The sequence below is a fragment of the Prunus dulcis genome, chromosome 1 (genome assembly GCF_902201215.1).
Source record: "Prunus dulcis chromosome 1, ALMONDv2, whole genome shotgun sequence".
Taxonomy (NCBI): Eukaryota; Viridiplantae; Streptophyta; class Magnoliopsida; order Rosales; family Rosaceae; genus Prunus; species Prunus dulcis.
Genome location: NC_047650.1, coordinates 17,323,647 through 17,331,677, shown reverse-complemented (window position 1 = coordinate 17,331,677; position 8,031 = coordinate 17,323,647).

Here is an 8,031-nt window from a genome sequence, read left to right as displayed (position 1 = left end):
AACAAGTCAACTATAAACCAGGATCTCTAACTTAAGTTCAGTTTCTGTGAAATAGTCATTCAAAGCGAGATATTTCTCATTACAAATTTGGTTCAGCATAAGCCAAATTAAGCAGAGTTTTACAAATATGAAAACCTCAACAAATTTATGGAGAGCCTTGATCAAGCAGAACAGGTACCACGGTGCAATTCCAGCTCAGTAATCATCAAATCCAGCAACTTCTGCCCTTCTAGACTGAAGAGGTTCCAATTCTGTCAGTTCAAAAAACATTCTAGGGCTTGAAATAGATTAAAGCTCTGTCAAACTCGAACGTTGGTATCGATTTATAGCTGAAACTTGACAGTTAAAGGTGTTAATAGTCCAATCAAGCACAAGTATACCTAGTCCAGCCCTGATCAGAAGTATCTATCTAGGCAGAAATTGAAGCCCAAAAGCTATTTTTGTCTTTTTAGAGTTGTTCTTCCTTTTTAAGCTTTTATTCTGGCCAGAACAACCAGTTTTGTACTGTGAAAAATTGTGAAGACCTTACCAGTTTGAGGCAAAAAAAGAACTTACTTGGGAGATATTCCTCACCCAAATTCACAATCGCTAGTTTAGAAATCAGTAACTTGGGGAGCAAGTTATCTATTTCTAAGAAGTTTGAGGCAATAAAAGAACTTACTAGGATTTTCACTGCTAGCAGTGGCACGATCACACACCAAAGAAAGTTGACTTGTTGACCAGTCAATGATTTTCGAGACAATGACGAACTTTACCCTACCATCACAGGAACAAATATAAAACGGGTGAACAATTCGGCATGCCCAGTGGGACTTCTCAGTATACATACTCCTAGAAGAATCTTCTGAAGCATATGAATATTGGAAGTTCTAGCCAGAATCCACGCCGTGCCATGGAAAGAGATCAAGCAGCTCTCCGAGAAGGACTTGAGTTAGAAGAAAGTGATGCTAGGCAATCATCCCATAGCAGTACCAGGAGTAGACGTTCTAGGTCTGGTTCCAAAAGGTTAAACTAGATAGGTTGTGTTCCGACAAGAGGCCACAACCTAAAGAAGCCAGGATACCCTAAACAACATGATAGCCATGATGTAATGGCAAGTCAATAGGTAGTTCAGGAAGGACCGTGAGACTGCTATTGCTAGAATTCCAAACCCAGATGTGGTGGTCCAGCAGCTAGATCTCCCTTTTGGACCTCCACCAGGATTGGCATGGCCATACCAAGAGAACCCTCTCATCGCACAAATAGCTGGAACACCAGAACGTGGAGAAATCCAAGCTGGACAGAGGGGAGGAGCTCTTCCCATCCAAGAACACGAGGCTCCGGTTCGTCCAGAAGGCCCTGCACCAGTTCGACAACCAGTGGCCTCACGTGATCAGCCCTTGGCACTTCTGCCTGAGCAACTAGCTGTGTTGCCCCACAGACCCAGAAGGATGAACCTCTATCCATTTCCCCCATTAGCAAGAGGCAGGAGAGATAGATAGGGAAATAACCCCTTTGCCAATAATGACAGGAACAGACACGGGCAAACTGGAGGAATAAGAGGAGGAAGAGCATAGAGAGGAATTTCTGCCCAGGCCGTAGAGTGGAACAGGGGATTGAACACAACCAACCAGAATAGGGGTGAAATCTGCACCCTGTCAACGCTTTGAATGACATGGGGGCACTTCAGAGAATGATCAGAGAAATGATGGAACCTGAGGCCAGAAGAGGAGAAAGGTCCACCTACAGAATGCCATATCCAGCCTATACTGATCAAATAACTCTACCCCTAGGTTTCAAGGTGCCAAATTTCACCTTCTTCAGCGGAGAGGACACCCATGCTTCATCAGTTGAGCATATATGCAGATTTTCTGTTTAATGCATAGCCATAGAAAATACCCCTCTGTTAAAACTAAGGCTTTTTGGAAGCTCTCTCTTCGGGCAAGCTTTCACCTGGTATACTAACTTACCAGCCAATTCTGTGCAAACTTGGGAGCATATGGAAAATGTCTGCCATGACTACTATTTCAGCCAGAAGTCACCACCAATGATCTTGCTGCTCTCAAGCAGAGTGAAGATGAGCCCGCCCAAGACTTCATAACCAGGTTCAAAAAACTCAAAATGAATGTCGAATCCCTATGGAAGAAAGGCACTTCATTCAAATGGCTCAAACCACCCTCAAAATCTCTCTGAGAAAGAGATTTGATGGGATGCTATTTGGAGACCTGGCAGAACTGATAGACAAAGCATCTAAATACGAAGAACTGCTCAGGGAAGAACAACAAAGGAGGAACTCTTCCAAAGGCACATATTACAAAACCCCATCTTCTTCAGTACATCTGGTTGAGGTAGAATCAGTAGAAGGCATAGAGGGCTTGGAAGAAAGGGAGGTTGTAGTGGCATAAATAGCGAAACTATAACATCCATCAGTTGCAAGGCTCTCACAAAGCCACCAAAGGACCAGAAGCCACCACCTTTCACAGGAGGGTTTGTTCCAAACAAACCAACACAGAACAAGGTCTATGCCTTCGATCTAACCAAGGTTGATGCTTTGTTTGATGAGATGCTGCTACATAAGGCAAAAGAGACACCCCACAGGTTGCCCAACCAGAGGAACTCAAGGGCAAACAATATTACAGATGGCACAACTTTTGGAACCATTCTAGCAACAGTTGTGTTGTTTTCAGGGACGTCATACAAGAAGGAATAATAGCAGGAAGGCTAAAACTGGCGGAGAAACCTCCCTCAATAACAATAGACCCTTTTCCCCAACCTTAAGTCAACATGGTCAACTTAAATTAGCGTGAAGAAAAGAGAGGCAAACTAACAACAGAAGCTAGCCCCAGCAAAGGCAGAAGAGCTACAAGGGAGGCTAATCAGAGATCAAAAGAAACCATTTCAGCTGGGGTAGTTCTGTGCAGCAGGTGCAAATGTGAAAGTGAGTTGGAGGTAACTCTGGATAGGCAAAGTTAGCCCACACCTAGTGTCTTTGACAAGATTGGGACATCATACCAACAGTGCCCAGTTTTAGTTCCACCTAGAAACAGAGCCAGACAGAAGGACTATCTAAGGCCTGCCCAACGCAACAAAAGAATTACAGAGCAGCCAAAGAAGGAAATACCAGGTAAGATGCTAGGAAATGACAAGCCCTTGGCAACTATCATAGAAGGCCGGTGGTATTCTATTGGAAAAAGCGGTAAACCAACTCTGGAGCTAACTAGAACACAGAAGAGGAGAGTTCAAAGGCAATACTGTACTTTCCTCAAGAATAGGGATGACACACAGGTACTTCCAGAGACCAGTTTTGCCAGAAAAGGGAAAAATCCAGAAGTAGCTCCTAATGCAGAACATACAAGGGCTGATCATGTGGGGCCGGGCTCATCCTCAATCAATCAGCTTGAACCTTCACAGTCACAAGGTCAACCCTAGCTTATTCCAGTAGAAGGACAAGAAGATTGGACTGAAGAATATCATGAGGAACAATTGGACTATGAACCATCTGCAGACGACCAGATTGGGCTCCTTGAAACAGGTGAACAAGAAGACTGGACAAAAGAATATGGAGAAGAATACATGGGGTACGATGGAGAACTGGGTGAAGAGACTGAGGCTTTTGATGCAGAGTTAGAGAACCTATTACAAGGTGATCTAGGCATTAACATGGTGTTTATCCTGCAGGAAAAGTTCAGGGCAGCAGAAGGACAAGAAAGCACTCTGGAAGGAGATGTACTCTCCCAGGAAAGTTTTGAGTGCAGATTGGCAGAAGTAGAGGAGGGCTAGAACAGCAAACACCTACTGCCAAAGCAGGCGGAACTGCCATGAAATTGGCTGCAGAACAGCTCTGTTTCTCCAAACTCACCAAGGAAATGACCAATCACCTCAAACCTTTGTTCATAACATCAAACTTTGGGGGTGTTCCTATTCCCAAAGTGATGGTAGATGGAGGTGCAACCATTAATCTTCTGCCTCACAGGTTGCTGATTAAGATGGGCAGAACAGAGAAGGATCTAATTCCAACACGTTTGACGGTCACCAACTTTGCTGGAGGCATCACTAAGACTCATGGAATACTGGATGTGGATGTCATAGTGGGAACCAAAAAGCCGAAAATTGCCTTTTTCGTGGTAGACACCACTTATACACGTACAATGCACTACTTGGCACAGATTGGATCCACCAAAGTCTATGTGTTCCTTCCATTCTACACCAGCAGTTGGCCCTCTGGCATGAAGAGGGTTATATAGAAATTGTGGAGGCCGACCCATGACCATTTCTGCCATCTGCATTATGTTTTGAGGCCAGGTATTATCACGATGACCTTGGTCCTTTCACTCTCTAAAGGACTGGAATAGACCCTGCGTTCTCAACCTCCACAGTTCTGATGTTTAGCTCAAACCAACAGGAAATGGATCGAGCTGCAACAATCTGATCCATTACAAATAGATTGTTGGTATATTGGGAAGAAAGAAAGCTTTCTATGCATAATCCAGCCATTAACATGTCAGAATTCATGCATGAGAATATGTTAGAACAAGAAGGAAATCTGCAAGAAGAAGAATTGGAATTTGCACCAGCAGCACTAGATGATTTTCTGCCAGAAGTAGAGGATCCTTTGCAAGAAATAAATTTGGGGACAGAAGAGGACCCCAGACCTACTTTCATCAGCAAGTTGTCAGAAGAACCACCGAATGATGAAATCATTGCACTTCTGCATGATTTCAAAGACTGTTTTGCATGGCATTATCATGAAATGCCTGGACTGGATAGAAGACTGGTGGAACACAAGTTACCAATAAAAGAAGGATACTTGCCAGTCAAGCAGGCCAGAAGAAGGATGTCTATAGAGACAGAACTCAAAGTCAAAGAAAAAGTAGAAAGGGTGGTTAAAGCAGGTTTTATCAGGCCAGCCATTTATGTTGACTGGTTGTCCAATATTTTACCAGTGCTTAAGAGAAAAAATAGGGGCAGTCAGAATATACGTGGACTACAGGAATTTGAATGAAGCATCTCCCAAATATGAGTATCCAATGCCTATGGCAGACATGCTGGTAGACGTAGCTGTTCATAATCAAATGCTATCATTCATGGATGGCAATGCAGGATACAATCAACTAATGGTGGCAGAAGACGACATCCACAGACAGCCTTCATGTGTCCTGGGCATATAGGTGCTTTTGAATACACTGCAATGCCTTTTGGCTTGAGAAATACAAGAGCGACTTATCAAAGAGCAATGAATTTTGTTTTCCATGACATGATGGGCCATTCTCTAGAAGTGTATATAGATGATGTGGTTATCAAATCCCTAGAAAAGGAGATTATGTATCAAATCTAAAAAGGGCATTCCTAAGAATGAGACAACACAAGTTAAAAATGAATCCCAAGAAAAGTGTTTTTGGAGTTCAAGCTGGCAATTTCTTAGGTTTCTTGGTTCCCCAAAAAGGAATAGAAATCTACAAGAACAAAGCAAAATCTATCATGAAAGCTTTGCCACCTCGAAACAAGAGAGAATTGCAGAGTCTCCTAGGAAAGATCAACTTTCTAAGAAGATGCATATCCAATTCTGCAGGAAAAATCCAGCCTTTCTCCTCCTTGTTAAGATTAAAGCAGGAACAGACATTTAAGTGGGAGAAACAGCACCAGCAAGCTTTTGAGGAAATCAAACACCGCCTCTCATAACCGCCACTTCTGTCCCCACCAAAGAGAGGCAGACCACTCAAATTACATGTTTATGCATCAGAAGTATCCATTAGGAGTCTACTAGTTCAAGACAACAAGGAAGGGAAGGAACATGTAGTCTATTATCTAAGCAGAACTTTGACAGAAGTAGAAAGGAAATATTCTGCAATTGAAAGGCTTTGTCTAGCCTTATACTTCACTGCTGTGAAACTCAGACACTACATGTTGACATTCACCATCTACATCATTGCCAAGATAGAGTTAATCAAATACATGTTAACAAGCCCAATGTTGAGAGGCAAAATTGGCAAATGGACTCTGGCTTTGACAGAATTTGCTTTCAGATATGTTCCTCAGAAAGCTGTCAAAGGACAAGCTATAGCAGATTTCCTAGCAGATCATCCAGGGGAAGAGATTGAAAACATGGATTCCTTGATATATCAAATGCAGATCCTCATACTTGCCTTAACAATCCCATCTATTTAGTTCACCTTACACCTTGGAAACTGTACTTTGATGACTCAAAGACTGATGTAGCCTCCGGGGTTGGGATTGTTTTGAAGGATCCATTGGGAATCAGACATTGTTATTCTTTCCAGCTAGATTTCCAATGCACCAACAATAGGGTTGAATATGAAGCTTTAATCATTGGCCTTGAAATGCTGGTAGAATTAGGAATCCAGTATGTGGAAATTTTGGGAGATTTTATGCTTGTGTTAAAACATATTGCTAGAGAATACAAGTGTCTAAATCCTTCTCTAGCTGTTTATTTGGTGGCAACCAGAAATCTTTTGACAGAATTCAGGGAAGCTACTTGGGAACATATCGTAAGAGAAGAAAACTTTGCAGCTAATGAAATGGCTCAGGTAGCAACAGGAGTACAAATGCATGAAGACTGTGCAAAGGATCATCAAGGTAGGAAAGAAAAGTTTACCAACTATTCTGACCAAAGGAATGGAGATAGATGTCAATTCTACCATAATAATTGAAGATGACTGGAGAACTCCCATCATAAATTACTTGCAATATCCAACTCTGCATTCTAAAAAAAGAATCAGAATCATGGCTTTAAACTACCCATATAAAGATTTGGTCCGCAAAAGCAAGGATAAATTGCTCCTGAGATGCTTAGGGAAGAAAGAATAATGAAAGTCATGGGAGAAGTTCAGGAAGGAATCTGTGGAGCTCATCAAGGTGGAACAAAAATGTGCTGGTTAATTAGAAGGTATGGCTACTTTTGGCCAACCATAATGAAGGACTGCATTAAGTATTCCAAAAGATGTGAAGCTTGCCAAAGACATGGACCAATCCAGCAAGCTCCCTCAGTTGCCATGAATCCAGTGATTAAACCATGGCCTTTCAGAGGATGGGCAATGGATCTCATTGGCAAAATCTATCCAGCCAGCAGCAAGCAACATTGTTTTATCATTGTGGCTACAAACTATTTCACCAAGTGGGTAGAAGCCAAGCCTGTTAAATTTACTACGTCTCAAGAGATCATCAACGTCATAGAAGAATAGATTATACAAAGATTTGGTATCCCAGGGTCAATCACAACTGACAAGGGATCTTCTTTCATATCTAGGGAAATGCTAGATATGGCAAAAGTATTCAAGTTCAAACTACTTCAATCTACTGCTTACTATGCTCAGGCTAATGGACAGGCAGAATCAAATAACAAGGTGATCATCAACATTATCAGGAAAATGCTTGAGAAAAATCCAAAGCAATGGCATGAGAAATTATCATAAACTCTATGGGCATATAGAACTTCAAAGAGAGACGCAACTGGTATGACCCCATATGCTCTAACTTATGGCCATGATGCAATTCTGCCTATGGAAATAGCAGTCCAATCTCTCAAAATTGCTCAACAACACAATCTGATTAGAGAAGACTATTCTCAAGCAATGCTGCTAGAACTAGAAGGTTTGGATACCAGCAGAATTGACACCCTCAACAAACTCTTAGCAGGAAAGCAGGCTGTATCAAGGGCCTACAAGAAAAGAGTTAAAAACAAGAGTTTTGATGAAGGAGAAATAGTCTAGAAAGTAGTTCTACCCCTTGGAACACACATAGCTGGTTATGGAAAATGGTCACCCATATGGGAAGGTCCTTTCATAATCAAGCAATTCCTTGGATTGGGAGCATATAGATTACAGGATCGAGATGGAGATATTCATGCTGCACCAATCAATGGCAAATGGCTGAAGAAATTCTATCCAACTATGTGGGATTCGCAGGCTGTGCAAACATATCCTGGAATAGAGAGGGAACAAGATCGAAATGTTGTTTAAATTTTTTTTCAGAGTTGTTCTTGACGTAATTTGTTATGTATATTTTATCTTCTACTTGCTTTCGTTTTATTTAAGC